Here is a 7,925-nt window from a genome sequence, read left to right as displayed (position 1 = left end):
ACTTAATCTTGTTGTTTGTCCATGTATGTCATTCTGTCTTTTGCATCCTGAGGAAGGGACGTATTGTCCCGAAACGTCGATGTATCAGCATTAAAGAGAGCTGTTATATTCTTTGAGAAGTCTCCTGAGTGCCGCCTCTGTGGATCGTATATATATATATATATATATATATATATAATATATATTGGATCCACTTACCGTAGCTAAGGCACCATCCAGTTATAACCTCGTCTACCTGAGACTTTGCTACTGTGTGTTTCACAGTGTCATATCTGAGCAACAAGATCTTACTGAACTACCAGGTTTTACCAGTGTGGAATTCCCTGTGGGAGATTTACTATCATTCTCGGACACGGACGCTGCTGGTATCCTGTTCAATGAGAATTGGTCAGCAATTACAGGAGAAGATTCTATTGATCATCAGTATGCACAACTGCTCAAGCTAAATAAATTAGAAATTGAGTATTTTATGCATGGAGTAACTTTGAGTGACTATTTCCGTTCTAAAAAAATACCTAGGGGATTCAGAATAAGGAATAACCCATTATAGGACGTTTGAATCCTGAGTTCTGCCGCAGATGGGCAGCAATCCTCAACAAAGCCTCTTTCGATCTCATATTGCTTGTCATCGAGGAATCTAGCAGGGAGTTAAAAATTATCAAAGTCAAAATCAAACTACTTGAGACCACCCACTTACCCAAATTAGTGGAGGATAAAACCTGTGATTGGATTAATAAACTACAAACACAAGTTGACGTATACAAAAAGGATCTTATCCAATTTAAACAAAATAAATTAACACTTGTCAACAGGGATTACGAAGAGAAAATAATATATTCTTGGGCTAATAATCCTACGGGCCGCAGACCCCCTAGAGTTGGTCCATATAGGAGGTATCGTAAATTCCCACTAGATACTGATACTTCTAGTAGAGGTTTATCTAGCGATTCAGAATGTGTCGGTACCAGCAACGTGGCATCCTCCCGCAGGCCCCCTTTAGGGCCATGAAAGACCCTCCCTTAGAGCATTTACTAGGAGGGGTGGACAATGCCAAAGGCAGAGGAAGAGCGGCTCCAAAAATGAAGAAATAATTTACAATCTCTCCTCACGTATACTCTCTATAGATGAACAAAGGGTACAACAACGCCGTTTGAGTTTTGTACCCAATATAATTCCCTACAAAGCCGTATTAATCTTAGTAAATTTAATAGACAACTGCGTCTTAAGGACTTCTTTGGGAATAAACAAGAATACACTTCCATCAATACGGATGGTTGTCCAATAAAATCAAAATCTACTTTTGACCCAAGTTCTAATAATATTACCATCAAAGGATTTACGAACATCATTGAATCCTGTATTAATGACTGTGACAAGGCCAAGAATATACGCTGTAATTTATCAAAGAATGAGATGGCAGCTCTGAAAAATCTAGGAGCTGATAAAACAATAGTAATCCGTGCTGCTGATTAGGGGGGTGATGTTGTGTTGCAGGACATCAGTGATTACAGAGCAGAAGCTCTAAGACAATTGTCTGATTTGACAGTATATGAAAGATTACCTGGAGATCCTACAGTGGAATTTAAACTGAGCTTACGATGGTACTACAGTCTGCGTGTGAAAACAACATCATCACTAAAAGCACCATGCAAGCTTTATAACCAACAACACCTACCATAAAAATCTTTTATATGCTTCCAAAACTCCATAAGGATGTTCACAATTCTCCAGGAAGGCCGATTATTATATCAGCCCATGATTCTTTATATTATGACATATCTAAATACATCGATTTCTACTTACAACCTGCTGTTCAAGCACAAAAAATATATCTTAAGTCCACTACTGAATTCCTCAAATCTTTGATGACTTTATGGAACTCCCTACTGATCACTGGCTATGTACCATTGACATAGTCAGTCTTTATACAAATATCCCCCATGATAGGGGTATTAAGGCTGTTGAGTGTTTAATAATCAATAATCCGCATTATCAGGGCCCTGATCTTTCCTCATTTCTACAGTTGTTGGAACTTACCCTCAGACGTAATTATTTTACGTTTGACGGTAATTTTTACTTACAAAATCTCGGCTGCGCTATGGGATCATGCGCTGCACCTGTTTATGCCAATGCTTTTATGTTTAGTGTTGAGAATGACCTGTTTTTCAGTAGTAGTCTATTCTCTAAATGTATTAATATTTTTAGACGCTAAATAGATGACATGGGGCTCTATTTATTAACATTATTTTTACTAAAATAAAGTGAAAAAGGGTGTTTTCACACCCTTTTCACATTATTTTAGTATCACCTATAGTTATTACAGGGTAATTGGAGTAGAATTCGTAAAATTCTACTCCAAGCCCTAATTATCACTTATTTTTAGTAATCAGATTGCATTTCCCATAATTGTAATGGGAAATGTAATCCAACCAAAGTTGCTAAAAATAAATTGTAAAAAAATACCGGGGAAAGCCCTGAGATAATAACGCCACCTGGAGGTGGCGTTATCCAGGGTCTCCCTCGGTTACCGGGTTCCTACTCTGCTCTAAAAGCATAGCAGAGCCGGGAGTCGGTCCCAGTGATCAGCTGTGTGGTCTAAACAGAGCTGATCTCTGCTAAAAAAAAAAAAAAAAAAAAAAAAGTGACAAAAAAATTTACTCACCTGAGTCCATGGACCGGTGGTCAGGGCTCCGGTGGTGACTACCCTTTGGTCAGCTGGTCTCCCATGGTGTACTGCAGCCCGGTCAAGTGAACGGGTGCCAATACAGTATGGGATATCAGCTGACCGGAGGCATGGAAGACATCACCGGAGCACTGATGACTGCAGGTAAGTGCTATTAAGGGAGGGGGGGTCACGGGGGGGTAGCAGGGGGGTCCACGATCGTGGGGGCGGGGCTTAACAATAGGGGCGGGGCTTAGCGCCAGCTGGGGGGTAGCAGCGGCTGCCTGTCGGCGCATGCGCGGGCACTTTTTCACGGTCTTTTTTGCGAAAAACCATGACTAGTGTGTGGAGGGGATTCGCAGAGACAGAGCTTTCTCGCAAGCTCTGTCCCTGCAAGGGATTTGTAATAAATCACTGTGATATTGCCTGAATTCGTAATGCGAATTCAGTCGATAATATCACACTACAATCTGCATTACAAATGCAGATTGTAGTAGATAGAGCCCATATTCTTGATTTGGCATGGTATCAGAGATACTTTTATATCTATAATGAACACAGTGAATTCTATGGATCCTAACATCAAATTTACCTTTAGTGCTGAAAGAATTAATTTCCTTTATGTATCAGTTCAGATAGTTGATGGCAGCATCATAACTTCTGTATATAAGAAACCTACGGATCGTAATATAATAACCTACTCTTAGCCTCAAGCCACCACCCTAAAAATCTTATTAATGGCTTGCCTTATTCCCAATTTCTGCGAGTACATCGCATTTGTAGTGATGTTGTTGATGAGAAGTATCAGCTTGATAAAATGAAGGATGACTTTGTGGCCAGGGGTTATCCTATTAAATTGTTGAGAGAGGCCAGAGATAAAGCTCTAGCAGCCCCCAGAAAACCTCATGGGAGGACACGATCCAGAACAATGAATACTGATAGACTCATATGGGTTAATGTTGTTTAGTGCTAGCAGTAGCACAATAATTAAAAAAGCACATCGGTTTTGGCCGATGATTAAAACTGATACTTCCCTTCCCCTACTCCAAATTTTTCCATTCATCCTTGTTTTAAGGGAGGTAAAAATGTCCGCGACTGGCTAGTCCATAGCAACATCACTGGTTTTGGCAGTAGCGTTATCCCCAATTTTTTAACTAAAAAACCTGGAAATTACAGGTGCCTGGGTTGCACGACCTGTGGCATTTTGGAGACGGGGGACAGTTTTGTACATCCTCATACTGGGCGCAGATATAGGATTAGACATATCTTGACATGTACCAGTCAGTATGTGGTTTACTACATAAGATGCCCCTGTGGGCATCTATATGTAGGTAAAACCACCAGGCAATTTCGTGAGCGCATGGCGCTACATAGGTCAGTGATCCGTCTTGCTCTCTCTGGTAAGTAAAATGATCAGCCGGTGGCCCGTCATATTATGGAGCTGCAAAATGATAAATCATATTCCTGTTACTAAGCGAGGTGGGGATAGTTCTACCCTTTTATTGCAATCTGAAGCTCGTTGGATTTTTCGTCTTAACATGGTACAGCTATACAGGCTAAATGAAACTCTATCACTCGCATGCTTCAATTAGTCCTTTTATGTATACATACTTTTTATGGTGTGTCTTAGCATGTCAATTATATGTCTACCTTGAATTTACAGTTCTATGTTTGTTCTCTAGCTGCCAGTTATGCATTTTTTGTTTTGATTATTGTGTATCTATTGGTGAATGTTTCACTGTCAGCTATTGTTTACAGTGTATCCATGGTGAGTCTGTTGCCGGACGTTGTACTTGCTGTGAGGTGCTTTGTGATGACGTCAGGCACGGACCCAGGAGGACGGCGGGGTGTGCACTCGTGGTGATTTCTGTTTGTATATAGGTAAGTTTGTTTTATGTTTTTTCTTATACATACATACATACATACACAAGTTTTTCTGTTTCGATAACTTATAGTCGAGGTCTCACCGCCCTTGAAAACGTATCTACTGAGACGTATGGTGCGTACACACTGGGCAGTTAGGAAAAACAGTACGATTACGACATCATAATCGTACAGTCGTTCCTGATCCTCAGTCGTTCGGTGTAGGCACCCTCCATCATTCCTGAACATGGCCAATCTGTTATCGGCAGATTGGCCTGCATGTTCAGTCGAACGACCAGCGGGAGCGCACATCGCTGGTTGTTTCTGACATTATAGTGCACAATTTGTGCATGATTACTGCTCTCAGTAAAATCGACCAATGTGTACGCACCATAATGGTGTGTATCCTATAGGCGATTAAACAGGCTGATTGAATGATAACGACATCGTTATCATTCAATCGCTTGCTAATTGTCAGCAATTTGGCCATGTAAATGTCAAAAACGACCAGCGATGCGCTTGCCCGCTGGTCGTTTTTGACATCTATCATCGCCCGTACATGCTGGTCAACCTGACGATCACGTCAGGTTCAGCATGTACGGGGATGATGGATGTGCCTACAGGGAACAACTGAACGTTCAGTGTAGGCACATCACAGACTGTGAAACGACAGTACGATTACAATGTTGTAATCGTGCTCTCGTTTCACAGTCGGGAAGTGGATGCGCACGATTAGAAGATAAAAAATTGGCATCTTATTTTCTTTTCCTCTGGATGTGGAAGATATTACTTCAGCATTATTTTGACACGAGAACTGCTTCTTGAAATCTTAATTGTGTTTTCATTAAAGATCGCATTGCTAGAGGGATATTTATACAGGTTTTTCTGTAACTGTGAAACAGAGTTCAATCAGTAGTATCATATTATTGACACACATCCCATCAGAGCCGGCGATTGCTTCTCTCAGTTACAAAGTGATTTTTGCATTCTGGCTTCCTACTATTAATGTTCTATACACGTTAGTTATGTTAGCCATTAGATGCTGGAAAGGAAATATAACGTTGAGCTATAAATCAATATATGATCCATTGACTTAAGGTGGCCATACACGGTGAGATTCAAAAGTTGGTAAGATCAGTTGGACGATTTCCCTTGAAATTATTCCCTTAAGATCCTGGACTATTTGTTTTGAAAATGCAACGACTTCACATAAGACTTCAAATCATACATGATAGGTTGAGGGTCTCTCTGCAAAACCATCTGATAGCGATCCAACTAGACGACGGCGGGGACAATCATCAGGGTCGCAGAAGACTCAAAATACAAATATTTTCATAAGATCGGTCTGTCCGACCCGTAAAAACAGCCCAAATCGTGTGATCAATCGTCCCGTGTATGGCCAGCATTACTCAGCCTTAAGCACTCTTTCCTTTGGTATGCAACAAATGTCTCACTATTTCATTGTATATTACTCTGAGCTCCCAATTTTAATACCACAAGTACCAGCTTACACATGGCGTTGGTTTAGGTTGAAGCTCCTTAAGGGGAGATTTTTCTAGTTTAGCTCACAAGTAAGTTGATTATGATGATTCTCATACATAAGCTCATTGTGACTTATTTTATTACATTTTCACACTGAATGTTGTTGGACAGGTGTTTTAGCTGAGCACAATAGACGGTCATTGTCTTGTTCTACAATAGGTCACCATTTGCTAGAGATGTTTATCTGCAGCTTTAGATCTCCTCCTTGGCCTTGGAGGAGGTCTGAATAATGGGCATTGCCTATAAGGGTAGCTTTCCACATTCTGATTACTTGTATTATTGGTTTGTACGTGGCTTCTTGCATCTTTTGCCATAAATGTTTTTTTTTTTATTTCTCGCACCCATCTGTGATTTTCAGACCTGTCTTTATAACAATAGACAGTTGTTTAATATTATTGCCCATGGAATACAACACAAGGCTATATTCCATGAAGAGAGCAGGAGAGTAACATTGTAACCTGTGGTACCGAAAATGTAGTTTATTTGTTTTAAGAGATGGCTGGAGAATCATATAATGAAACATCATCTGCGCCATGCTAATTTCACTGTCACTATGTATTTTACATCACAGCCCTGCCTTATTTCCCTCTGTCCTTATCTCCACGGCAACTGACTACTCCTGGGATAAATCCCATGTCACTGCCCCTCAGTCTGTCCCTCATTATAAATCCCATTTATACACCCAGAAATTCCCTTATGTTCTTGCAACCTAATCTTACAATGATCCACATCTCTACATCCTTGTATCCAGGCTTATGTCCCAGCACTCCCAAATTACTCACCATGAACCCCATATCTACATCCCTAAATACCCCTTTATGTCCTTGCATCCCCAACTTACTCAACATGAACCCAAACCCTGTTGATACACTACCTTCCTATTTGCTGTGTCTCCCATCTCTACGCTCTTGTATCTCCTCTTACATCCCTGCTCCCGTCTTACTTACTATGACCCTATCTCAACATATCTTTAACCCCCCTAAGTCCCTGCACCTGCATTTTACTCACACATACCCTAACTCTATATCCCTGATTCCGCCATTTTATGTCACGTCCCCCAACTTACTCAGTGTTCACCCTATAATTTCATGTACCCCAGTCTCACAGAACATGAATCCCATCTCTATACCACTGAATTCTCCCCATTTGTCCTTGTGGCCTCATCTATCTCTCCATCTACCCCATGCCCACAATCCTGAATCCCCCTTATTTGTTTTATTTACTATGTACCCCATCTCTACATGCCTCAATCACTTGTTAATTCCATGCACCTCCATCTCACAGAACATGAACCACATTTATATTTCCCTGTCCCCACAGCATTCAACACCTAATCACACGTACAGAGGGTGACCACCAGCATGAGAGGCGATAGGTGATGTCTCTTACTAGGGCCTGCAAAAGGTTTGACAAGTTCAAATGGTGAACACAAAAATAGTTGACACATTTTTTTTGTAATTTAAAGCTAATCCTAACCCTCCCCCTCGTACCTTACCCTAAGCCTCCCTCCTTTTTCCTGTCCCTGACCCATCCGCAAGTGCCTAACCCTCCCCCTAGTGCCTAACCCTAACCTTCCCCTCTGGCAGCCTAACCTCTAACCTTCCCTCAAGTGCCATCCCTAACCCTAATCTAAACCTGTCGACCTTTTACATTGTTGACGATTACTTCAGAAATACAGTATGGTGCCAATTACAAATTTCCAAACATATGCAGATGGCCAGCAGGACAGCCCAACTGGCAGAACTTAAATGCAATAATATGCAGTGTGGCCCCCCTTGACCCAAGGGCCCATGTGCACCCATTATAGATATGTCACAGCAGTATGTGTAGGTTTATTTGGTTATATTGAGGGATAGGG

This window comes from Taudactylus pleione, unplaced genomic scaffold (assembly GCF_031769625.1).
Source record: "Taudactylus pleione unplaced genomic scaffold, aTauple2 ptg000007l, whole genome shotgun sequence".
In the NCBI taxonomy this organism is placed as follows: domain Eukaryota; kingdom Metazoa; phylum Chordata; class Amphibia; order Anura; family Myobatrachidae; genus Taudactylus; species Taudactylus pleione.
The sequence above is the reverse complement of the archived record's forward strand: the minus strand, read 5'-3'. Positions refer to the sequence as shown.